This window comes from Astatotilapia calliptera, chromosome 3 (assembly GCF_964374335.1).
Source record: "Astatotilapia calliptera chromosome 3, fAstCal68.1, whole genome shotgun sequence".
Taxonomy (NCBI): domain Eukaryota; kingdom Metazoa; phylum Chordata; class Actinopteri; order Cichliformes; family Cichlidae; genus Astatotilapia; species Astatotilapia calliptera.
Genome location: NC_137424.1, coordinates 52,471,894 through 52,496,581, shown reverse-complemented (window position 1 = coordinate 52,496,581; position 24,688 = coordinate 52,471,894). Strand labels below are relative to the sequence as shown.

At 43.0% G+C, this 24,688-nt stretch overlaps 20 non-coding genes across 20 annotated transcripts; all 20 read right to left on the bottom strand.

Annotated features, from left to right (window-relative positions):
• Positions 1–356: 356 nt before the first annotated feature.
• Positions 357–428, bottom strand: trnae-uuc (transfer RNA glutamic acid (anticodon UUC)). Its single transcript has one exon. It is a non-coding gene; the product is annotated as a tRNA-Glu (tRNA).
• Positions 429–901: 473 nt separating this feature from the next.
• trnal-aag (transfer RNA leucine (anticodon AAG)) lies at positions 902–983 on the bottom strand. Its single transcript has one exon. It is a non-coding gene; the product is annotated as a tRNA-Leu (tRNA).
• A 3,247-nt stretch (positions 984–4,230) lies between these two features.
• Positions 4,231–4,312, bottom strand: trnal-uag (transfer RNA leucine (anticodon UAG)). The gene has a single exon. It is a non-coding gene; the product is annotated as a tRNA-Leu (tRNA).
• A 573-nt stretch (positions 4,313–4,885) lies between these two features.
• On the bottom strand, positions 4,886–4,957 carry trnae-uuc (transfer RNA glutamic acid (anticodon UUC)). Its single transcript has one exon. It is a non-coding gene; the product is annotated as a tRNA-Glu (tRNA).
• Positions 4,958–5,430: 473 nt separating this feature from the next.
• Positions 5,431–5,512, bottom strand: trnal-aag (transfer RNA leucine (anticodon AAG)). Its single transcript has one exon. It is a non-coding gene; the product is annotated as a tRNA-Leu (tRNA).
• Positions 5,513–8,759: 3,247 nt separating this feature from the next.
• Positions 8,760–8,842, bottom strand: trnal-uag (transfer RNA leucine (anticodon UAG)). Its single transcript has one exon. It is a non-coding gene; the product is annotated as a tRNA-Leu (tRNA).
• A 573-nt stretch (positions 8,843–9,415) lies between these two features.
• trnae-uuc (transfer RNA glutamic acid (anticodon UUC)) lies at positions 9,416–9,487 on the bottom strand. The gene has a single exon. It is a non-coding gene; the product is annotated as a tRNA-Glu (tRNA).
• Positions 9,488–9,960: 473 nt separating this feature from the next.
• On the bottom strand, positions 9,961–10,042 carry trnal-aag (transfer RNA leucine (anticodon AAG)). Its single transcript has one exon. It is a non-coding gene; the product is annotated as a tRNA-Leu (tRNA).
• Positions 10,043–11,984: 1,942 nt separating this feature from the next.
• On the bottom strand, positions 11,985–12,066 carry trnal-uag (transfer RNA leucine (anticodon UAG)). The gene has a single exon. It is a non-coding gene; the product is annotated as a tRNA-Leu (tRNA).
• Positions 12,067–12,639: 573 nt separating this feature from the next.
• On the bottom strand, positions 12,640–12,711 carry trnae-uuc (transfer RNA glutamic acid (anticodon UUC)). Its single transcript has one exon. It is a non-coding gene; the product is annotated as a tRNA-Glu (tRNA).
• A 473-nt stretch (positions 12,712–13,184) lies between these two features.
• On the bottom strand, positions 13,185–13,266 carry trnal-aag (transfer RNA leucine (anticodon AAG)). The gene has a single exon. It is a non-coding gene; the product is annotated as a tRNA-Leu (tRNA).
• A 2,051-nt stretch (positions 13,267–15,317) lies between these two features.
• On the bottom strand, positions 15,318–15,399 carry trnal-uag (transfer RNA leucine (anticodon UAG)). Its single transcript has one exon. It is a non-coding gene; the product is annotated as a tRNA-Leu (tRNA).
• Positions 15,400–15,972: 573 nt separating this feature from the next.
• trnae-uuc (transfer RNA glutamic acid (anticodon UUC)) lies at positions 15,973–16,044 on the bottom strand. Its single transcript has one exon. It is a non-coding gene; the product is annotated as a tRNA-Glu (tRNA).
• Positions 16,045–16,517: 473 nt separating this feature from the next.
• Positions 16,518–16,599, bottom strand: trnal-aag (transfer RNA leucine (anticodon AAG)). The gene has a single exon. It is a non-coding gene; the product is annotated as a tRNA-Leu (tRNA).
• Positions 16,600–18,541: 1,942 nt separating this feature from the next.
• trnal-uag (transfer RNA leucine (anticodon UAG)) lies at positions 18,542–18,623 on the bottom strand. The gene has a single exon. It is a non-coding gene; the product is annotated as a tRNA-Leu (tRNA).
• A 573-nt stretch (positions 18,624–19,196) lies between these two features.
• trnae-uuc (transfer RNA glutamic acid (anticodon UUC)) lies at positions 19,197–19,268 on the bottom strand. Its single transcript has one exon. It is a non-coding gene; the product is annotated as a tRNA-Glu (tRNA).
• Positions 19,269–19,741: 473 nt separating this feature from the next.
• Positions 19,742–19,823, bottom strand: trnal-aag (transfer RNA leucine (anticodon AAG)). Its single transcript has one exon. It is a non-coding gene; the product is annotated as a tRNA-Leu (tRNA).
• A 1,942-nt stretch (positions 19,824–21,765) lies between these two features.
• trnal-uag (transfer RNA leucine (anticodon UAG)) lies at positions 21,766–21,847 on the bottom strand. The gene has a single exon. It is a non-coding gene; the product is annotated as a tRNA-Leu (tRNA).
• Positions 21,848–22,420: 573 nt separating this feature from the next.
• trnae-uuc (transfer RNA glutamic acid (anticodon UUC)) lies at positions 22,421–22,492 on the bottom strand. The gene has a single exon. It is a non-coding gene; the product is annotated as a tRNA-Glu (tRNA).
• A 473-nt stretch (positions 22,493–22,965) lies between these two features.
• On the bottom strand, positions 22,966–23,047 carry trnal-aag (transfer RNA leucine (anticodon AAG)). Its single transcript has one exon. It is a non-coding gene; the product is annotated as a tRNA-Leu (tRNA).
• Positions 23,048–24,688: the final 1,641 nt, after the last annotated feature.

Sequence of the window (24,688 nt, the reverse complement as noted above, 5' to 3'; positions counted from 1 at the left end):
TGCAACTTGTCATAAGCACTGATCAACAGGCAGGATCACCATTCACAGAGAGTCAAGGAAGGGTTCCAATCACAGCATTGTAAGATGGCAAGAGACGTACCCTTAATGCACCCACCCTTGTTTCAAAGAAGCTCATTTGATTTTCACATAAACAGCCACCTTGACTCGCCGCTCATAATTGCAGGCCTGCTTGTGTACATCCTCATCACTGAAGACTGTACAGTCCTGATCTGAACCGTTATGCCATGTGCTTAGCCTTACCTGATGTTTGCCTTCAGCCAACAACTTTGCCCTATGTAATCCATCGTGGGATTAACACAAAGAACACATTGGCTTGTGGGCACATTAAAGACATGTTCCCATACCGGGAGTTGAACCCGGGTCGCCTGGGTGAAAACCAGGAATCCTAACCGCTAGACCATATGGGATTGGTTTGACAATGCGCCACTGTCGTGCTCGTGCTGCTGGGTTAGAACCAGGCATTCTAGCCGCTAGACCATATGGGACTGCTCCACTGTCATGAAATCAAGGATACTCTTGTCACTCTGCAGCCTTGGTGAGACCAACATAGCAGCACCTTAATCAATTCTCCAGCAGTTGCAGGTTCTGCTCAAAAGCACATTACAAGGGAGTGGACTGGACTTGAAGCACACTTGAGTGGCATGTGGGAAAGTCCACTAACCAGTCAGTGATGAGACCATGAACAAAAAGACATGAAAAACATGCAAGTTGTAAATGACTTTACAGCACGTGCCTAATGTGGTTTGGAAGAATTGCTCCTGATGGGTTTCCTGCATGTTTGGACTTGACAGACATTCTATAACAGATTTGATTTCCACTGCAGCCCTTACAATTTATTGGTAAGGCATGGAAGAAACAAAACTTTGCCGCTAGAACACTATGGCAGCAGTGGGATTCGAACCCACGCCTCCGAAGAGACTGGAGCCTTAATCCAGCACCTTAGACCGCTCGGTCATGCTACCAATGCGAGTAAGGACCTCATCGCAAAAATCTAGATAGTAAAACTTGAAAAGTGCAGCACAAAATAGAAGCCCAGAACATTCAGTGATGCTCTTGCTGTTTTAGAAAAACATGTTTAATACTTGCCTGAATGTTTTTGGATACAATAGCATGTGCCTGCCCTGGTTAAACTCTTATTGCAGCAATAGGATTTCAACCCACATGTGTGAGGAGCCTGGAGTCTTAACCCAGATCCTTAGACCACACAATCTAACACCTTACAATGCGGTGGACTTGAAGCACACTTGAGTAGCCACTAACCAGTCAGTGTTGACACTGTGAATAAAAATATATGAAACACCTGCACATTGTAAATGACTTTTGCAAAAGAATTTCTTTTATTCATGTATTAATCGCATTATTATAAAAACAAACAATATCCTGCTCACTCTTCTGTTAATCTTCTTCTCCACTGATGCCTTACAAAAGCCGAAGCTATTGTTGCCTATCTGTACTTCAACATCATTAGTGAAAGGTCAAAATGACTGACCATGAGAGACGTGAGACCGTCTCTGGAAGGCTCTGATTCTTCTATTGAAGTTGGACTTGAAGTGGATTGGACTTGAGAGTTTTATTTCTTGAACATCTGTAAATTGTATTCAACAGATATTAACTGAAATGGAACTAGGGCAAGAGCATAGTCTCATGTAACACACACTCGTGTTACATTTGTACCACAAGGTAACCAAGTAAGTTATTACAAAGATATTCCTATTTACAACGATGGGCTAGGGAAAGGTAGTAATGAGAGTATTTAAAAAGAAGTATCAAAAGTTAACCCTGTATTCCTGAGAATTCTTTTAGAATGTTTCGAATTCACAAGAGCTATTTTAGGATTTTTGAGAGTTCTATTAGAATGTTCCAGATTCCTGAGCGTTCTTAGACTGTTCCAGATTCCTGAGAATTCTTTTAGAATGTTTCGAATTCACAAGAGCTATTTTAGGATTTTTGAGAGTTCTATTGGAATGTTCCAGATTCCTGAGAATCCTTTTAGGATGTTCCAAATTCCTCCAAATAATTCTCAATGACACATTGCAACACCAAGTTTTATTATAGTCACACATTGCAATAGAGTTTTCTGGGTAATTGACCAAGTCTGGTGGCATTACCTCCAAAGCTTATAGAAGTTTCTGCTAACAGCAGCTACATTGTCAGGAACAGCACCTACCAACAGATATCCTCAACAGCTCACCTCACTATCATAACCGAGCAATATTATTGTCAAATGTTGATGTTATTCACCTACAAAAACTCCTGGCTGTCCGTTGCTGTCATGGGGTGCGGAGGGTTAAATAGCAGCGCACATCTGAAAATAGCTTAACATACTCATGGTCCCTTTGTGGTTGTATAATACCTTGGTGCCACTGGATTTCAGCATGTCTCTCACAATCATACTGGTAACAGATGGTATCTCAGGATGTTTGAGGGAAGCATTCACACATAAAGGACCCAGAGTGGGGGGAGGAGTCTTTTGTCTCCTTCTCCACTGTAAGAGGTGGCAAGGGAGTGTGAAACTTTCTTTGGGGGTGGGGGTACCAAAGGTGTGAAAACAGCTGTGTACTGCCTTTAGTTCCTGTAAGAGGTATGTAACTGAAGGCCATGCTAGACTCAGTTAGGGACTCTGCCCATCGTCTGCCCCGCAATGATGCATTCCTTCACCAAGCTTGGCTTCTGTTCTTGTTATTATTAAAGAATGTTAGCTACCACTGACCGCTTGTCTGGAGGCTTTATTGAATGGAAAACTTGCACAACACCTAACATCATGGAGACCGCTGGAAGCACTGTGAGAATCATGTTCTTTGATTTCTCCAGTGCCTTCAACACCATTCTTCCCTCGGTTCTAAAGGATAAGCTGGAGAACTCTGGAGTGGACCATCACCTCACTACCTGGATCCTGGACTACCTCACCGACCGACCACAGTATGTGAGGACTCAGGGCTGTGTGTCGGACAGGGTCGTCTGCAGTACGGGGGCCCCACAGGGAACGGTTCTGGCTCCGTTCCTCTTCACCATCTACACTGCAGACTTCTCCCACAATTCCACCCAGTGCTTCCTGCAGAAGTTCTCTGATGACTCTGCAATAGTCGGCCTCATCACTGATGGGGACGACAAGGAGTACAGAGGTCTGACCCAAGACTTTGTGGACTGGTGCCAGCTGAACTACCTCCAGATCAACGCCAGTAAAACCAAGGAACTGGTGGTAGACTTCCGCAGGCACAAGCATTCTCCACTGCAACCACTGAACATCCAAGGTATGGACATTGAGGCTGTGGACAGCTACAGGTACCTTGGTGTTCATCTGAACAATAGACTGGACTGGACTCATAACTCAGACGCCCTCTACAGGAAAGGGCAGAGCAGGCTGTACCTGCTGCGGAGACTCAGGTCGTTTGGAGTGGAGGGCCAACTCCTGAAGACCTTCTATGACTCTGTTGTGGCTTCTGCTATCTTTTATGGCGTGGTCTGCTGGGGCGGCAGCATCTCTGCTGGGGACAGGAAGAGACTGAACAGGGTGATCCGAAGGGCCAGCTCTGTTCTAGGATGCCCTCTGGACCCAGTGGAGGTGGTGAGTGACAGGAGAACGGCGGCTAAGCTGTCATCCCTGTTGGACAACATCTCCCACCCCATGCAGCAGACTGTGACAGCACTGAGCAGCTCCTTCAGTGGGAGACTGCGGCACCCACGGTGTGGGACGGAGAGATTTCGCAGGTCTTTCCTCCCCACTGCTGTCAGACTCCATAATAAAGACTTTAACTGATCAAGCACACACATCCATACATATGCAATAATACTAAGTGCAATAATCCTTCTGTCATCGTTGTATTTTTACTCAGTTGTATATAGTATTTGTATTTGTATTCTATTTTTATCTTATTGTATATTTATTTTATTTTATTCTACTGTATATAGTATTTTATTTTATTCTATTCTGTACAGCTGTGTACTGTATTTATTCTTATTGTATTCTAATTTTTGCCTCATAACTTTTGCACTGTCCACTTCCTGCTGTGACAAAACAAATTTCCCACGTGTGGGACTAATAAAGGTTATCTTATCTTATCTTATCACCCTGGTTTGGAAGAATTGCTCTTGATGAGATTCCTGCTTGATTGTACTTGACAGACATTCTGTAACAGATTTGAGTTCCACTGCAGCCCTTACAATTTATTGGTAGGGGATGGAAGAAACACGAAAAGAACCTGAAGACTATGGCAGCAGTGGGATTCGAACCCACGCCTCCGAAGAGACTGGAGCCTAAATCCAGCACCTTAGACCGCTCGGTCATGCTACCATTGCGAGTGAGGACCTCATCGCAAAACTCTAGACAGTAAAACTTGAAAAAGTGCAGCACAAAATAGGAGCTCAGAACATTCAGTGATGCTCTTACTGTTGTAGAAAAACATGTTTAATACTTTTTGGACACAAAAACATCTGCCTGTCCTGGTTAAAACCTGTTCATCAACCCTGATTAACAATGGGCTCTTGGCTCAGTTTCATCATTGTCCATATGCAACTTGTCATAAGCACTGATCAACAGGCAGGATCACCATTCACAGAGAGTCAAGGAAGGGTTCCAATCACAGCATTGTAAGATGGCAAGAGACGTACCCTTAATGCACCCACCCTTGTTTCAAAGAAGCTCATTTGATTTTCACATAAACAGCCACCTTGACTCGCCGCTCATAATTGCAGGCCTGCTTGTGTACATCCTCATCACTGAAGACTGTACAGTCCCGATCTGAACCCTTATGCCATGTGCTTAGCCTTACCTGATGTTTGCCTTCAGCCAACAACTTTGCCCTATGTAATCCATCGTGGGATTAACACAAAGAACACATTGGCTTGTGGGCACATTAAAGACATGTTCCCATACCGGGAGCTGAACCCGGGTCGCCTGGGTGAAAACCAGGAATCTTAACCGCTAGACCATATGGGATTGGTTTGGTAATGCGCCACTGTCGTGCTCGTGCTGCTGGGTTAGAACCAGGCATTCTAGCCGCTAGACCATATGGGACTGCTCCACTGTCATGAAATCAAGGATACTCTTGTCACTCTGCAGCCTTGGTGAGACCAACATAGCAGCACCTTAATCAATTCTCCAGCAGTTGCAGGTTCTGCTCAAAAGCACATTACAAGGGAGTGGACTGGACTTGAAGCACACTTGAGTGGCATGTGGGAAAGTCCACTAACCAGTCAGTGATGAGACCATGAACAAAAAGACATGAAAAACATGCAAGTTGTAAATGACTTTACAGCACGTGCCTAATGTGGTTTGGAAGAATTGCTCCTGATGGGTTTCCTGCATGTTTGGACTTGACAGACATTGTATAACAGATTTGATTTCCACTGCAGCCCTTACAATTTATTGGTAAGGCATGGAAGAAACAAAACTTTGCTGCTAGAACACTATGGCAGCAGTGGGATTCGAACCCACGCCTCCGAAGAGACTGGAGCCTTAATCCAGCACCTTAGACCGCTCGGTCATACTACCAATGCGAGTAAGGACCTCATCGCAAAAATCTAGATAGTAAAACTTGAAAAGTGCAGCACAAAATAGAAGCCCAGAACATTCAGTGATGCTCTTGCTGTTTTAGAAAAACATGTTTAATACTTGCCTGAATGTTTTTGGATACAATAGCATGTGCCTGCCCTGGTTAAACTCTTATTGCAGCAATAGGATTTCAACCCACATGTGTGAGGAGCCTGGAGTCTTAACCCAGATCCTTAGACCACACAATCTAACACCTTACAATGCGGTGGACTTGAAGCACACTTGAGTAGCCACTAACCAGTCAGTGTTGACACTGTGAATAAAAATATATGAAACACCTGCACATTGTAAATGACTTTTGCAAAAGAATTTCTTTTATTCATGTATTAATCGCATTATTATAAAAACAAACAATATCCTGCTCACTCTTCTGTTAATCTTCTTCTCCACTGATGCCTTACAAAAGCCGAAGCTATTGTTGCCTATCTGTACTTCAACATCATTAGTGAAAGGTCAAAATGACTGACCATGAGAGACGTGAGACCGTCTCTGGAAGGCTCTGATTCTTCTATTGAAGTTGGACTTGAAGTGGATTGGACTTGAGAGTTTTATTTCTTGAACATCTGTAAATTGTATTCAACAGATATTAACTGAAATGGAACTAGGGCAAGAGCATAGTCTCATGTAACACACACTCGTGTTACATTTGTACCACAAGGTAACCAAGTAAGTTATTACAAAGATATTCCTATTTACAACGATGGGCTAGGGAAAGGTAGTAATGAGAGTATTTAAAAAGAAGTATCAAAAGTTAACCCTGTATTCCTGAGAATTCTTTTAGAATGTTTCGAATTCACAAGAGCTATTTTAGGATTTTTGAGAGTTCTATTAGAATGTTCCAGATTCCTGAGCGTTCTTAGACTGTTCCAGATTCCTGAGAATTCTTTTAGAATGTTTCGAATTCACAAGAGCTATTTTAGGATTTTTGAGAGTTCTATTGGAATGTTCCAGATTCCTGAGAATCCTTTTAGGATGTTCCAAATTCCTCCAAATAATTCTCAATGACACATTGCAACACCAAGTTTTATTATAGTCACACATTGCAATAGAGTTTTCTGGGTAATTGACCAAGTCTGGTGGCATTACCTCCAAAGCTTATAGAAGTTTCTGCTAACAGCAGCTACATTGTCAGGAACAGCACCTACCAACAGATATCCTCAACAGCTCACCTCACTATCATAACCGAGCAATATTATTGTCAAATGTTGATGTTATTCACCTACAAAAACTCCTGGCTGTCCGTTGCTGTCATGGGGTGCGGAGGGTTAAATAGCAGCGCACATCTGAAAATAGCTTAACATACTCATGGTCCCTTTGTGGTTGTATAATACCTTGGTGCCACTGGATTTCAGCATGTCTCTCACACTCATACTGGTAACAGATGGTATCTCAGGATGTTTGAGGGAAGCATTCACACATAAAGGACCCAGAGTGGGGGGAGGAGTCTTTTGTCTCCTTCTCCACTGTAAGAGGTGGCAAGGGAGTGTGAAACTTTCTTTGGGGGTGGGGGTACCAAAGGTGTGAAAACAGCTGTGTACTGCCTTTAGTTCCTGTAAGAGGTATGTAACTGAAGGCCATGCTAGACTCAGTTAGGGACTCTGCCCATCGTCTGCCCCGCAATGATGCATTCCTTCACCAAGCTTGGCTTCTGTTCTTGTTATTATTAAAGAATGTTAGCTACCACTGACCGCTTGTCTGCAGGCTTTATTGAATGGAAAACTTGCACAACACCTAACATCATGGAGACCGCTGGAAGCACTGTGAGAATCATGTTCTTTGATTTCTCCAGTGCCTTCAACACCATTCTTCCCTCGGTTCTAAAGGATAAGCTGGAGAACTCTGGAGTGGACCATCACCTCACTACCTGGATCCTGGACTACCTCACCGACCGACCACAGTATGTGAGGACTCAGGGCTGTGTGTCGGACAGGGTCGTCTGCAGTACGGGGGCCCCACAGGGAACGGTTCTGGCTCCGTTCCTCTTCACCATCTACACTGCAGACTTCTCCCACAATTCCACCCAGTGCTTCCTGCAGAAGTTCTCTGATGACTCTGCAATAGTCGGCCTCATCACTGATGGGGACGACAAGGAGTACAGAGGTCTGACCCAAGACTTTGTGGACTGGTGCCAGCTGAACTACCTCCAGATCAACGCCAGTAAAACCAAGGAACTGGTGGTAGACTTCCGCAGGCACAAGCATTCTCCACTGCAACCACTGAACATCCAAGGTATGGACATTGAGGCTGTGGACAGCTACAGGTACCTTGGTGTTCATCTGAACAATAGACTGGACTGGACTCATAACTCAGACGCTCTCTACAGGAAAGGGCAGAGCAGGCTGTACCTGCTGCGGAGACTCAGGTCGTTTGGAGTGGAGGGCCAACTCCTGAAGACCTTCTATGACTCTGTTGTGGCTTCTGCTATCTTTTATGGCGTGGTCTGCTGGGGCGGCAGCATCTCTGCTGGGGACAGGAAGAGACTGAACAGGGTGATCCGAAGGGCCAGCTCTGTTCTAGGATGCCCTCTGGACCCAGTGGAGGTGGTGAGTGACAGGAGAACGGCGGCTAAGCTGTCATCCCTGTTGGACAACATCTCCCACCCCATGCAGCAGACTGTGACAGCACTGAGCAGCTCCTTCAGTGGGAGACTGCGGCACCCACGGTGTGGGACGGAGAGATTTCGCAGGTCTTTCCTCCCCACTGCTGTCAGACTCCATAATAAAGACTTTAACTGATCAAGCACACACATCCATACATATGCAATAATACTAAGTGCAATAATCCTTCTGTCATCGTTGTATTTTTACTCAGTTGTATATAGTATTTGTATTTGTATTCTATTTTTATCTTATTGTATATTTATTTTATTTTATTCTACTGTATATAGTATTTTATTTTATTCTATTCTGTACAGCTGTGTACTGTATTTATTCTTATTGTATTCTAATTTTTGCCTCATAACTTTTGCATTGTCCACTTCCTGCTGTGACAAAACAAATTTCCCACGTGTGGGACTAATAAAGGTTATCTTATCTTATCTTATCACCCTGGTTTGGAAGAATTGCTCTTGATGAGATTCCTGCTTGATTGTACTTGACAGACATTCTGTAACAGATTTGAGTTCCACTGAAGCCCTTACAATTTATTGGTAGGGGATGGAAGAAACACGAAAAGAACCTGAAGACTATGGCAGCAGTGGGATTCGAACCCACGCCTCCGAAGAGACTGGAGCCTAAATCCAGCACCTTAGATCGGCTCGGTCATGCTACCATTGCGAGTGAGGACCTCATCGCAAAACTCTAGACAGTAAAACTTGAAAAAGTGCAGCACAAAATAGGAGCTCAGAACATTCAGTGATGCTCTTACTGTTGTAGAAAAACATGTTTAATACTTTTTGGACACAAAAACATCTGCCTGTCCTGGTTAAAACCTGTTCATCAACCCTGATTAACAATGGGCTCTTGGCTCAGTTTCATCATTGTCCATATGCAACTTGTCATAAGCACTGATCAACAGGCAGGATCACCATTCACAGAGAGTCAAGGAAGGGTTCCAATCACAGCATTGTAAGATGGCAAGAGACGTACCCTTAATGCACCCACCCTTGTTTCAAAGAAGCTCATTTGATTTTCACATAAACAGCCACCTTGACTCGCCGCTCATAATTGCAGGCCTGCTTGTGTACATCCTCATCACTGAAGACTGTACAGTCCTGATCTGAACCGTTATGCCATGTGCTTAGCCTTACCTGATGTTTGCCTTCAGCCAACAACTTTGCCCTATGTAATCCATCGTGGGATTAACACAAAGAACACATTGGCTTGTGGGCACATTAAAGACATGTTCCCATACCGGGAGTTGAACCCGGGTCGCCTGGGTGAAAACCAGGAATCCTAACCGCTAGACCATATGGGATTGGTTTGGTAATGCGCCACTGTCGTGCTCGTGCTGCTGGGTTAGAACCAGGCATTCTAGCCGCTAGACCATATGGGACTGCTCCACTGTCATGAAATCAAGGATACTCTTGTCACTCTGCAGCCTTGGTGAGACCAACATAGCAGCACCTTAATCAATTCTCCAGCAGTTGCAGGTTCTGCTCAAAAGCACATTACAAGGGAGTGGACTGGACTTGAAGCACACTTGAGTGGCATGTGGGAAAGTCCACTAACCAGTCAGTGATGAGACCATGAACAAAAAGACATGAAAAACATGCAAGTTGTAAATGACTTTACAGCACGTGCCTAATGTGGTTTGGAAGAATTGCTCCTGATGGGTTTCCTGCATGTTTGGACTTGACAGACATTCTATAACAGATTTGATTTCCACTGCAGCCCTTACAATTTATTGGTAAGGCATGGAAGAAACAAAACTTTGCCGCTAGAACACTATGGCAGCAGTGGGATTCGAACCCACGCCTCCGAAGAGATTGGAGCCTTAATCCAGCACCTTAGACCGCTCGGTCATGCTACCAATGCGAGTAAGGACCTCATCGCAAAAATCTAGATAGTAAAACTTGAAAAGTGCAGCACAAAATAGAAGCCCAGAACATTCAGTGATGCTCTTGCTGTTTTAGAAAAACATGTTTAATACTTGCCTGAATGTTTTTGGATACAATAGCATGTGCCTGCCCTGGTTAAACTCTTATTGCAGCAATAGGATTTCAACCCACATGTGTGAGGAGCCTGGAGTCTTAACCCAGATCCTTAGACCACACAATCTAACACCTTACAATGCGGTGGACTTGAAGCACACTTGAGTAGCCACTAACCAGTCAGTGTTGACACTGTGAATAAAAATATATGAAACACCTGCACATTGTAAATGACTTTTGCAAAAGAATTTCTTTTATTCATGTATTAATCGCATTATTATAAAAACAAACAATATCCTGCTCACTCTTCGGTTAATCTTCTTCTCCACTGATGCCTTACAAAAGCCGAAGCTATTGTTGCCTATCTGTACTTCAACATCATTAGTGAAAGGTCAAAATGACTGACCATGAGAGACGTGAGACCGTCTCTGGAAGGCTCTGATTCTTCTATTGAAGTTGGACTTGAAGTGGATTGGACTTGAGAGTTTTATTTCTTGAACATCTGTAAATTGTATTCAACAGATATTAACTGAAATGGAACTAGGGCAAGAGCATAGTCTCATGTAACACACACTCGTGTTACATTTGTACCACAAGGTAACCAAGTAAGTTATTACAAAGATATTCCTATTTACAACGATGGGCTAGGGAAAGGTAGTAATGAGAGTATTTAAAAAGAAGTATCAAAAGTTAACCCTGTATTCCTGAGAATTCTTTTAGAATGTTTCGAATTCACAAGAGCTATTTTAGGATTTTTGAGAGTTCTATTAGAATGTTCCAGATTCCTGAGCGTTCTTAGACTGTTCCAGATTCCTGAGAATTCTTTTAGAATGTTTCGAATTCACAAGAGCTATTTTAGGATTTTTGAGAGTTCTATTGGAATGTTCCAGATTCCTGAGAATCCTTTTAGGATGTTCCAAATTCCTCCAAATAATTCTCAATGACACATTGCAACACCAAGTTTTATTATAGTCACACATTGCAATAGAGTTTTCTGGGTAATTGACCAAGTCTGGTGGCATTACCTCCAAAGCTTATAGAAGTTTCTGCTAACAGCAGCTACATTGTCAGGAACAGCACCTACCAACAGATATCCTCAACAGCTCACCTCACTATCATAACCGAGCAATATTATTGTCAAATGTTGATGTTATTCACCTACAAAAACTCCTGGCTGTCCGTTGCTGTCATGGGGTGCGGAGGGTTAAATAGCAGCGCACATCTGAAAATAGCTTAACATACTCATGGTCCCTTTGTGGTTGTATAATACCTTGGTGCCACTGGATTTCAGCATGTCTCTCACACTCATACTGGTAACAGATGGTATCTCAGGATGTTTGAGGGAAGCATTCACACATAAAGGACCCAGAGTGGGGGGAGGAGTCTTTTGTCTCCTTCTCCACTGTAAGAGGTAGCAAGGGAGTGTGAAACTTTCTTTGGGGGTGGGGGTACCAAAGGTGTGAAAACAGCTGTGTACTGCCTTTAGTTCCTGTAAGAGGTATGTAACTGAAGGCCATGCTAGACTCAGTTAGGGACTCTGCCCATCGTCTGCCCCGCAATGATGCATTCCTTCACCAAGCTTGGCTTCTGTTCTTGTTATTATTAAAGAATGTTAGCTACCACTGACCGCTTGTCTGGAGGCTTTATTGAATGGAAAACTTGCACAACACCTAACATCACCCTGGTTTGGAAGAATTGCTCTTGATGAGATTCCTGCTTGATTGTACTTGACAGACATTCTGTAACAGATTTGAGTTCCACTGCAGCCCTTACAATTTATTGGTAGGGGATGGAAGAAACACGAAAAGAACCTGAAGACTATGGCAGCAGTGGGATTCGAACCCACGCCTCCGAAGAGACTGGAGCCTAAATCCAGCACCTTAGACCGCTCGGTCATGCTACCATTGCGAGTGAGGACCTCATCGCAAAACTCTAGACAGTAAAACTTGAAAAAGTGCAGCACAAAATAGGAGCTCAGAACATTCAGTGATGCTCTTACTGTTGTAGAAAAACATGTTTAATACTTTTTGGACACAAAAACATCTGCCTGTCCTGGTTAAAACCTGTTCATCAACCCTGATTAACAATGGGCTCTTGGCTCAGTTTCATCATTGTCCATATGCAACTTGTCATAAGCACTGATCAACAGGCAGGATCACCATTCACAGAGAGTCAAGGAAGGGTTCCAATCACAGCATTGTAAGATGGCAAGAGACGTACCCTTAATGCACCCACCCTTGTTTCAAAGAAGCTCATTTGATTTTCACATAAACAGCCACCTTGACTCGCCGCTCATAATTGCAGGCCTGCTTGTGTACATCCTCATCACTGAAGACTGTACAGTCCTGATCTGAACCGTTATGCCATGTGCTTAGCCTTACCTGATGTTTGCCTTCAGCCAACAACTTTGCCCTATGTAATCCATCGTGGGATTAACACAAAGAACACATTGGCTTGTGGGCACATTAAAGACATGTTCCCATACCGGGAGTTGAACCCGGGTCGCCTGGGTGAAAACCAGGAATCCTAACCGCTAGACCATATGGGATTGGTTTGGTAATGCGCCACTGTCGTGCTCGTGCTGCTGGGTTAGAACCAGGCATTCTAGCCGCTAGACCATATGGGACTGCTCCACTGTCATGAAATCAAGGATACTCTTGTCACTCTGCAGCCTTGGTGAGACCAACATAGCAGCACCTTAATCAATTCTCCAGCAGTTGCAGGTTCTGCTCAAAAGCACATTACAAGGGAGTGGACTGGACTTGAAGCACACTTGAGTGGCATGTGGGAAAGTCCACTAACCAGTCAGTGATGAGACCATGAACAAAAAGACATGAAAAACATGCAAGTTGTAAATGACTTTAAAGCACGTGCCTAATGTGGTTTGGAAGAATTGCTCCTGATGGGTTTCCTGCATGTTTGGACTTGACAGACATTCTATAACAGATTTGATTTCCACTGCAGCCCTTACAATTTATTGGTAAGGCATGGAAGAAACAAAACTTTGCCGCTAGAACACTATGGCAGCAGTGGGATTCGAACCCACGCCTCCGAAGAGACTGGAGCCTTAATCCAGCACCTTAGACCGCTCGGTCATGCTACCAATGCGAGTAAGGACCTCATCGCAAAAATCTAGATAGTAAAACTTGAAAAGTGCAGCACAAAATAGAAGCCCAGAACATTCAGTGATGCTCTTGCTGTTTTAGAAAAACATGTTTAATACTTGCCTGAATGTTTTTGGATACAATAGCATGTGCCTGCCCTGGTTAAACTCTTATTGCAGCAATAGGATTTCAACCCACATGTGTGAGGAGCCTGGAGTCTTAACCCAGATCCTTAGACCACACAATCTAACACCTTACAATGCGGTGGACTTGAAGCACACTTGAGTAGCCACTAACCAGTCAGTGTTGACACTGTGAATAAAAATATATGAAACACCTGCACATTGTAAATGACTTTTGCAAAAGAATTTCTTTTATTCATGTATTAATCGCATTATTATAAAAACAAACAATATCCTGCTCACTCTTCTGTTAATCTTCTTCTCCACTGATGCCTTACAAAAGCCGAAGCTATTGTTGCCTATCTGTACTTCAACATCATTAGTGAAAGGTCAAAATGACTGACCATGAGAGACGTGAGACCGTCTCTGGAAGGCTCTGATTCTTCTATTGAAGTTGGACTTGAAGTGGATTGGACTTGAGAGTTTTATTTCTTGAACATCTGTAAATTGTATTCAACAGATATTAACTGAAATGGAACTAGGGCAAGAGCATAGTCTCATGTAACACACACTCGTGTTACATTTGTACCACAAGGTAACCAAGTAAGTTATTACAAAGATATTCCTATTTACAACGATGGGCTAGGGAAAGGTAGTAATGAGAGTATTTAAAAAGAAGTATCAAAAGTTAACCCTGTATTCCTGAGAATTCTTTTAGAATGTTTCGAATTCACAAGAGCTATTTTAGGATTTTTGAGAGTTCTATTAGAATGTTCCAGATTCCTGAGCGTTCTTAGACTGTTCCAGATTCCTGAGAATTCTTTTAGAATGTTTCGAATTCACAAGAGCTATTTTAGGATTTTTGAGAGTTCTATTAGAATGTTCCAGATTCCTGAGCGTTCTTAGACTGTTCCAGATTCCTGAGAATTCTTTTAGAATGTTTCGAATTCACAAGAGCTATTTTAGGATTTTTGAGAGTTCTATTGGAATGTTCCAGATTCCTGAGAATCCTTTTAGGATGTTCCAAATTCCTCCAAATAATTCTCAATGACACATTGCAACACCAAGTTTTATTATAGTCACACATTGCAATAGAGTTTTCTGGGTAATTGACCAAGTCTGGTGGCATTACCTCCAAAGCTTATAGAAGTTTCTGCTAACAGCAGCTACATTGTCAGGAACAGCACCTACCAACAGATATCCTCAACAGCTCACCTCACTATCATAACCGAGCAATATTATTGTCAAATGTTGATGTTATTCACCTACAAAAACTCCTGGCTGTCCGTTGCTGTCATGGGGTGCGGAGGGTTAAATAGCAGCGCACATCTGAAAATAGCTTAACATACTCATGGTCCCTTTGTGGTTGTATAATACCTTGGTGCCACTGGATTTCAGCATGTCTCTCACACTCATACTGGTAACAGATGGTATCTCAGGATGTTTGAGGGAAGCATTCACACATAAAGGACCCAGAGTGGGGGGAGGAGTCTTTTGTCTCCTTCTCCACTGTAAGAGGTAGCAAGGGAGTGTGAAACTTTCTTTGGGGGTGGGGGTACCAAAGGTGTGAAAACAGCTGTGTACTGCCCTTAGTTCCTGTAAGAGGTATGTAACTGAAGGCCATGCTAGACTCAGTTAGGGACTCTGCCCATCGTCTGCCCCGCAATGATGCATTCCTTCACCAAGCTTGGCTTCTGTTCTTGTTATTATTAAAGAATGTTAGCTACCACTGACCGCTTGTCTGGAGGCTTTATTGAATGGAAAACTTGCACAACACCTAACATCACCCTGGTTTGGAAGAATTGCTCTTGATGAGATTCCTGCTTGATTGTACTTGACAGACATTCTGTAACAGATTTGAGTTCCACTGCAGCCCTTACAATTTATTGGTAGGGGATGGAAGAAACACGAAAAGAACCTGAAGACTATGGCAGCAGTGGGATTCGAACCCACGCCTCCGAAGAGACTGGAGCCTAAATCCAGCACCTTAGACCGCTCGGTCATGCTACCATTGCGAGTGAGGACCTCATCGCAAAACTCTAGACAGTAAAACTTGAAAAAGTGCAGCACAAAATAGGAGCTCAGAACATTCAGTGATGCTCTTACTGTTGTAGAAAAACATGTTTAATACTTTTTGGACACAAAAACATCTGCCTGTCCTGGTTAAAACCTGTTCATCAACCCTGATTAACAATGGGCTCTTGGCTCAGTTTCATCATTGTCCATATGCAACTTGTCATAAGCACTGATCAACAGGCAGGATCACCATTCACAGAGAGTCAAGGAAGGGTTCCAATCACAGCATTGTAAGATGGCAAGAGACGTACCCTTAATGCACCCACCCTTGTTTCAAAGAAGCTCATTTGATTTTCACATAAACAGCCACCTTGACTCGCCGCTCATAATTGCAGGCCTGCTTGTGTACATCCTCATCACTGAAGACTGTACAGTCCTGATCTGAACCGTTATGCCATGTGCTTAGCCTTACCTGATGTTTGCCTTCAGCCAACAACTTTGCCCTATGTAATCCATCGTGGGATTAACACAAAGAACACATTGGCTTGTGGGCACATTAAAGACATGTTCCCATACCGGGAGTTGAACCCGGGTCGCCTGGGTGAAAACCAGGAATCCTAACCGCTAGACCATATGGGATTGGTTTGGTAATGTGCCACTGTCGTGCTCGTGCTGCTGGGTTAGAACCAGGCATTCTAGCCGCTAGACCATATGGGACTGCTCCACTGTCATGAAATCAAGGATACTCTTGTCACTCTGCAGCCTTGGTGAGACCAACATAGCAGCACCTTAATCAATTCTCCAGCAGTTGCAGGTTCTGCTCAAAAGCACATTTAAAGGGAGTGGACTGGACTTGAAGCACACTTGAGTGGCATGTGGGAAAGTCCACTAACCAGTCAGTGATGAGACCATGAACAAAAAGACATGAAAAACATGCAAGTTGTAAATGACTTTACAGCACGTGCCTAATGTGGTTTGGAAGAATTGCTCCTGATGGGTTTCCTGCATGTTTGGACTTGACAGACATTCTATAACAGATTTGATTTCCACTGCAGCCCTTACAATTTATTGGTAAGGCATGGAAGAAACAAAACTTTGCCGCTAGAACACTATGGCAGCAGTGGGATTCGAACCCACGCCTCCGAAGAGACTGGAGCCTTAATCCAGCACCTTAGACCGCTCGGTCATGCTACCAATGCGAGTAAGGACCTCATCGCAAAAATCTAGATAGTAAAACTTGAAAAGTGCAGCACAAAATAGAAGCCCAGAACATTCAGTGATGCTCTTGCTGTTTTAGAAAAACATGTTTAATACTTGCCTGAATGTTTTTGGATACAATAGCATGTGCCTGCCCTGGTTAAACTCTTATTGCAGCAATAGGATTTCAACCCACATGTGTGAGGAGCCTGGAGTCTTAACCCAGATCCTTAGACCACACAATCTAACACCTTACAATGCGGTGGACTTGAAGCACACTTGAGTAGCCACTAACCAGTCAGTGTTGACACTGTGAATAAAAATATATGAAACACCTGCACATTGTAAATGACTTTTGCAAAAGAATTTCTTTTATTCATGTATTAATCGCATTATTATAAAAACAAACAATATCCTGCTCACTCTTCTGTTAATCTTCTTCTCCACTGATGCCTTACAAAAGCCGAAGCTATTGTTGCCTATCTGTACTTCAACATCATTAGTGAAAGGTCAAAATGACTGACCATGAGAGACGTGAGACCGTCTCTGGAAGGCTCTGATTCTTCTATTGAAGTTGGACTTGAAGTGGATTGGACTTGAGAGTTTTATTTCTTGAACATCTGTAAATTGTATTCAACAGATATTAACTGAAATGGAACTAGGGCAAGAGCATAGTCTCATGTAACACACACTCGTGTTACATTTGTACCACAAGGTAACCAAGTAAGTTATTACAAAGATATTCCTATTTACAACGATGGGCTAGGGAAAGGTAGTAATGAGAGTATTTAAAAAGAAGTATCAAAAGTTAACCCTGTATTCCTGAGAATTCTTTTAGAATGTTTCGAATTCACAAGAGCTATTTTAGGATTTTTGAGAGTTCTATTAGAATGTTCCAGATTCCTGAGCGTTCTTAGACTGTTCCAGATTCCTGAGAATTCTTTTAGAATGTTTCGAATTCACAAGAGCTATTTTAGGATTTTTGAGAGTTCTATTGGAATGTTCCAGATTCCTGAGAATCCTTTTAGGATGTTCCAAATTCCTCCAAATAATTCTCAATGACACATTGCAACACCAAGTTTTATTATAGTCACACATTGCAATAGAGTTTTCTGGGTAATTGACCAAGTCTGGTGGCATTACCTCCAAAGCTTATAGAAGTTTCTGCTAACAGCAGCTACATTGTCAGGAACAGCACCTACCAACAGATATCCTCAACAGCTCACCTCACTATCATAACCGAGCAATATTATTGTCAAATGTTGATGTTATTCACCTACAAAAACTCCTGGCTGTCCGTTGCTGTCATGGGGTGCGGAGGGTTAAATAGCAGCGCACATCTGAAAATAGCTTAACATACTCATGGTCCCTTTGTGGTTGTATAATACCTTGGTGCCACTGGATTTCAGCATGTCTCTCACACTCATACTGGTAACAGATGGTATCTCAGGATGTTTGAGGGAAGCATTCACACATAAAGGACCCAGAGTGGGGGGAGGAGTCTTTTGTCTCCTTCTCCACTGTAAGAGGTGGCAAGGGAGTGTGAAACTTTCTTTGGGGGTGGGGGTACCAAAGGTGTGAAAACAGCTGTGTACTGCCTTTAGTTCCTGTAAGAGGTATGTAACTGAAGGCCATGCTAGACTCAGTTAGGGACTCTGCCCATCGTCTGCCCCGCAATGATGCATTCCTTCACCAAGCTTGGCTTCTGTTCTTGTTATTATTAAAGAATGTTAGCTACCACTGACCGCTTGTCTGGAGGCTTTATTGAATGGAAAACTTGCACAACACCTAACATCACCCTGGTTTGGAAGAATTGCTCTTGATGAGATTCCTGCTTGATTGTACTTGACAGACATTCTGTAACAGATTTGAGTTCCACTGCAGCCCTTACAATTTATTGGTAGGGGATGGAAGAAACACGAAAAGAACCTGAAGACCATGGCAGCAGTGGGATTCGAACCCACGCCTCCGAAGAGACTGGAGCCTAAATCCAGCACCTTAGACCGCTCGGTCATGCTACCATTCCGAGTGAGGACCTCATCGCAAAACTCTAGACAGTAAAACTTGAAAAAGTGCAGCACAAAATAGGAGCTCAGAACATTCAGTGATGCTCTTACTGTTGTAGAAAAACATGTTTAATACTTTTTGGACACAAAAACATCTGCCTGTCCTGGTTAAAACCTGTTCATCAACCCTGATTAACAATGGGCTCTTGGCTCAGTTTCATCATTGTCCATATGCAACTTGTCATAAGCACTGATCAACAGGCAGGATCACCATTCACAGAGAGTCAAGGAAGGGTTCCAATCACAGCATTGTAAGATGGCAAGAGACGTACCCTTAATGCACCCACCCTTGTTTCAAAGAAGCTCATTTGATTTTCACATAAACAGCCACCTTGACTCGCCGCTCATAATTGCAGGCCTGCTTGTGTACATCCTCATCACTGAAGACTGTACAGTCCTGATCTGAACCGTTATGCCATGTGCTTAGCCTTACCTGATGTTTGCCTTCAGCCAACAACTTTGCCCTATGTAATCCATCGTGGGATTAACACAAAGAACACATTGGCTTGTGGGCACATTAAAGACATGTTCCCATACCGGGAGTTGAACCCGGGTCGCCTGGGTGAAAACCAGGAATCCTAACCGCTAGACCATATGGGATTGGTTTGGTAATGCGCCACTGTCGTGCTCGTGCTGCTGGGTTAGAACCAGGCATTCTAGCCGCTAGACCATATGGGACTGCTCCACTGTCATGAAATCAAGGATACTCTTGTCACTCTGCAGCCTTGGTGAGACCAACATAGCAGCACCTTAATCAATTCTCCAGCAGTTGCAGGTTCTGCTCAAAAGCACATTACAAGGGAGTGGACTGGACTTGAAGCACACTTGAGTGGCATGTGGGAAAGTCCACTAACCAGTCAGTGATGAGACCATGAACAAAAAGACATGAAAAACATGCAAGTTGTAAATGACTTTACAGCACGTGCCTAATGTGGTTTGGAAGAATTGCTCCTGATGGGTTTCCTGCATGTTTGGACTTGACAGACATTCTATAACAGATTTGATTTCCACTGCAGCCCTTACAATTTATTGGTAAGGCATGGAAGAAACAAAACTTTGCCGCTAGAACACTATGGCAGCAGTGGGATTCGAACCCACGCCTCCGAAGAGACTGGAGCCTTAATCCAGCACCTTAGACCGCTCGGTCATGCTACCAATGCGAGTAAGGACCTCATCGCAAAAATCTAGATAGTAAAACTTGAAAAGTGCAGCACAAAATAGAAGCCCAGAACATTCAGTGATGCTCTTGCTGTTTTAGAAAAACATGTTTAATACTTGCCTGAATGTTTTTGGATACAATAGCATGTGCCTGCCCTGGTTAAACTCTTATTGCAGCAATAGGATTTCAACCCACATGTGTGAGGAGCCTGGAGTCTTAACCCAGATCCTTAGACCACACAATCTAACACCTTACAATGCGGTGGACTTGAAGCACACTTGAGTAGCCACTAACCAGTCAGTGTTGACACTGTGAATAAAAATATATGAAACACCTGCACATTGTAAATGACTTTTGCAAAAGAATTTCTTTTATTCATGTATTAATCGCATTATTATAAAAACAAACAATATCCTGCTCACTCTTCTGTTAATCTTCTTCTCCACTGATGCCTTACAAAAGCCGAAGCTATTGTTGCCTATCTGTACTTCAACATCATTAGTGAAAGGTCAAAATGACTGACCATGAGAGACGTGAGACCGTCTCTGGAAGGCTCTGATTCTTCTATTGAAGTTGGACTTGAAGTGGATTGGACTTGAGAGTTTTATTTCTTGAACATCTGTAAATTGTATTCAACAGATATTAACTGAAATGGAACTAGGGCAAGAGCATAGTCTCATGTAACACACACTCGTGTTACATTTGTACCACAAGGTAACCAAGTAAGTTATTACAAAGATATTCCTATTTACAACGATGGGCTAGGGAAAGGTAGTAATGAGAGTATTTAAAAAGAAGTATCAAAAGTTAACCCTGTATTCCTGAGAATTCTTTTAGAATGTTTCGAATTCACAAGAGCTATTTTAGGATTTTTGAGAGTTCTATTAGAATGTTCCAGATTCCTGAGCGTTCTTAGACTGTTCCAGATTCCTGAGAATTCTTTTAGAATGTTTCGAATTCACAAGAGCTATTTTAGGATTTTTGAGAGTTCTATTGGAATGTTCCAGATTCCTGAGAATCCTTTTAGGATGTTCCAAATTCCTCCAAATAATTCTCAATGACACATTGCAACACCAAGTTTTATTATAGTCACACATTGCAATAGAGTTTTCTGGGTAATTGACCAAGTCTGGTGGCATTACCTCCAAAGCTTATAGAAGTTTCTGCTAACAGCAGCTACATTGTCAGGAACAGCACCTACCAACAGATATCCTCAACAGCTCACCTCACTATCATAACCGAGCAATATTATTGTCAAATGTTGATGTTATTCACCTACAAAAACTCCTGGCTGTCCGTTGCTGTCATGGGGTGCGGAGGGTTAAATAGCAGCGCACATCTGAAAATAGCTTAACATACTCATGGTCCCTTTGTGGTTGTATAATACCTTGGTGCCACTGGATTTCAGCATGTCTCTCACACTCATACTGGTAACAGATGGTATCTCAGGATGTTTGAGGGAAGCATTCACACATAAAGGACCCAGAGTGGGGGGAGGAGTCTTTTGTCTCCTTCTCCACTGTAAGAGGTGGCAAGGGAGTGTGAAACTTTCTTTGGGGGTGGGGGTACCAAAGGTGTGAAAACAGCTGTGTACTGCCTTTAGTTCCTGTAAGAGGTATGTAACTGAAGGCCATGCTAGACTCAGTTAGGGACTCTGCCCATCGTCTGCCCCGCAATGATGCATTCCTTCACCAAGCTTGGCTTCTGTTCTTGTTATTATTAAAGAATGTTAGCTACCACTGACCGCTTGTCTGGAGGCTTTATTGAATGGAAAACTTGCACAACACCTAACATCACCCTGGTTTGGAAGAATTGCTCTTGATGAGATTCCTGCTTGATTGTACTTGACAGACATTCTGTAACAGATTTGAGTTCCACTGCAGCCCTTACAATTTATTGGTAGGGGATGGAAGAAACACGAAAAGAACCTGAAGACCATGGCAGCAGTGGGATTCGAACCCACGCCTCCGAAGAGACTGGAGCCTAAATCCAGCACCTTAGACCGCTCGGTCATGCTACCATTGCGAGTGAGGACCTCATCGCAAAACTCTAGACAGTAAAACTTGAAAAAGTGCAGCACAAAATAGGAGCTCAGAACATTCAGTGATGCTCTTACTGTTGTAGAAAAACATGTTTAATACTTTTTGGACACAAAAACATCTGCCTGTCCTGGTTAAAACCTGTTCATCAACCCTGATTAACAATGGGCTCTTGGCTCAGTTTCATCATTGTCCATATGCAACTTGTCATAAGCACTGATCAACAGGCAGGATCACCATTCACAGAGAGTCAAGGAAGGGTTCCAATCACAGCATTGTAAGATGGCAAGAGACGTACCCTTAATGCACCCACCCTTGTTTCAAAGAAGCTCATTTGATTTTCACATAAACAGCCACCTTGACTCGCCGCTCATAATTGCAGGCCTGCTTGTGTACATCCTCATCACTGAAGACTGTACAGTCCTGATCTGAACCGTTATGCCATGTGCTTAGCCTTACCTGATGTTTGCCTTCAGCCAACAACTTTGCCCTATGTAATCCATCGTGGGATTAACACAAAGAACACATTGGCTTGTGGGCACATTAAAGACATGTTCCCATACCGGGAGTTGAACCCGGGTCGCCTGGGTGAAAACCAGGAATCCTAACCGCTAGACCATATGGGATTGGTTTGGTAATGCGCCACTGTCGTGCTCGTGCTGCTGGGTTAGAACCAGGCATTCTAGCCGCTAGACCATATGGGACTGCTCCACTGTCATGAAATCAAGGATACTCTTGTCACTCTGCAGCCTTGGTGAGACCAACATAGCAGCACCTTAATCAATTCTCCAGCAGTTGCAGGTTCTGCTCAAAAGCACATTACAAGGGAGTGGACTGGACTTGAAGCACACTTGAGTGGCATGTGGGAAAGTCCACTAACCAGTCAGTGATGAGACCATGAACAAAAAGACATGAAAAACATGCAAGTTGTAAATGACTTTACAGCACGTGCCTAATGTGGTTTGGAAGAATTGCTCCTGATGGGTTTCCTGCATGTTTGGACTTGACAGACATTCTATAACAGATTTGATTTCCACTGCAGCCCTTACAATTTATTGGTAAGGCATGGAAGAAACAAAACTTTGCCGCTAGAACACTATGGCAGCAGTGGGATTCGAACCCACGCCTCCGAAGAGACTGGAGCCTTAATCCAGCACCTTAGACCGCTCGGTCATGCTACCAATGCGAGTAAGGACCTCATCGCAAAAATCTAGATAGTAAAACTTGAAAAGTGCAGCACAAAATAGAAGCCCAGAACATTCAGTGATGCTCTTGCTGTTTTAGAAAAACATGTTTAATACTTGCCTGAATGTTTTTGGATACAATAGCATGTGCCTGCCCTGGTTAAACTCTTATTGCAGCAATAGGATTTCAACCCACATGTGTGAGGAGCCTGGAGTCTTAACCCAGATCCTTAGACCACACAATCTAACACCTTACAATGCGGTGGACTTGAAGCACACTTGAGTAGCCACTAACCAGTCAGTGTTGACACTGTGAATAAAAATATATGAAACACCTGCACATTGTAAATGACTTTTGCAAAAGAATTTCTTTTATTCATGTATTAATCGCATTATTATAAAAACAAACAATATCCTGCTCACTCTTCTGTTAATCTTCTTCTCCACTGATGCCTTACAAAAGCCGAAGCTATTGTTGCCTATCTGTACTTCAACATCATTAGTGAAAGGTCAAAATGACTGACCATGAGAGACGTGAGACCGTCTCTGGAAGGCTCTGATTCTTCTATTGAAGTTGGACTTGAAGTGGATTGGACTTGAGAGTTTTATTTCTTGAACATCTGTAAATTGTATTCAACAGATATTAACTGAAATGGAACTAGGGCAAGAGCATAGTCTCATGTAACACACACTCGTGTTACATTTGTACCACAAGGTAACCAAGTAAGTTATTACAAAGATATTCCTATTTACAACGATGGGCTAGGGAAAGGTAGTAATGAGAGTATTTAAAAAGAAGTATCAAAAGTTAACCCTGTATTCCTGAGAATTCTTTTAGAATGTTTCGAATTCACAAGAGCTATTTTAGGATTTTTGAGAGTTCTATTAGAATGTTCCAGATTCCTGAGCGTTCTTAGACTGTTCCAGATTCCTGAGAATTCTTTTAGAATGTTTCGAATTCACAAGAGCTATTTTAGGATTTTTGAGAGTTCTATTGGAATGTTCCAGATTCCTGAGAATCCTTTTAGGATGTTCCAAATTCCTCCAAATAATTCTCAATGACACATTGCAACACCAAGTTTTATTATAGTCACACATTGCAATAGAGTTTTCTGGGTAATTGACCAAGTCTGGTGGCATTACCTCCAAAGCTTATAGAAGTTTCTGCTAACAGCAGCTACATTGTCAGGAACAGCACCTACCAACAGATATCCTCAACAGCTCACCTCACTATCATAACCGAGCAATATTATTGTCAAATGTTGATGTTATTCACCTACAAAAACTCCTGGCTGTCCGTTGCTGTCATGGGGTGCGGAGGGTTAAATAGCAGCGCACATCTGAAAATAGCTTAACATACTCATGGTCCCTTTGTGGTTGTATAATACCTTGGTGCCACTGGATTTCAGCATGTCTCTCACACTCATACTGGTAACAGATGGTATCTCAGGATGTTTGAGGGAAGCATTCACACATAAAGGACCCAGAGTGGGGGGAGGAGTCTTTTGTCTCCTTCTCCACTGTAAGAGGTGGCAAGGGAGTGTGAAACTTTCTTTGGGGGTGGGGGTACCAAAGGTGTGAAAACAGCTGTGTACTGCCTTTAGTTCCTGTAAGAGGTATGTAACTGAAGGCCATGCT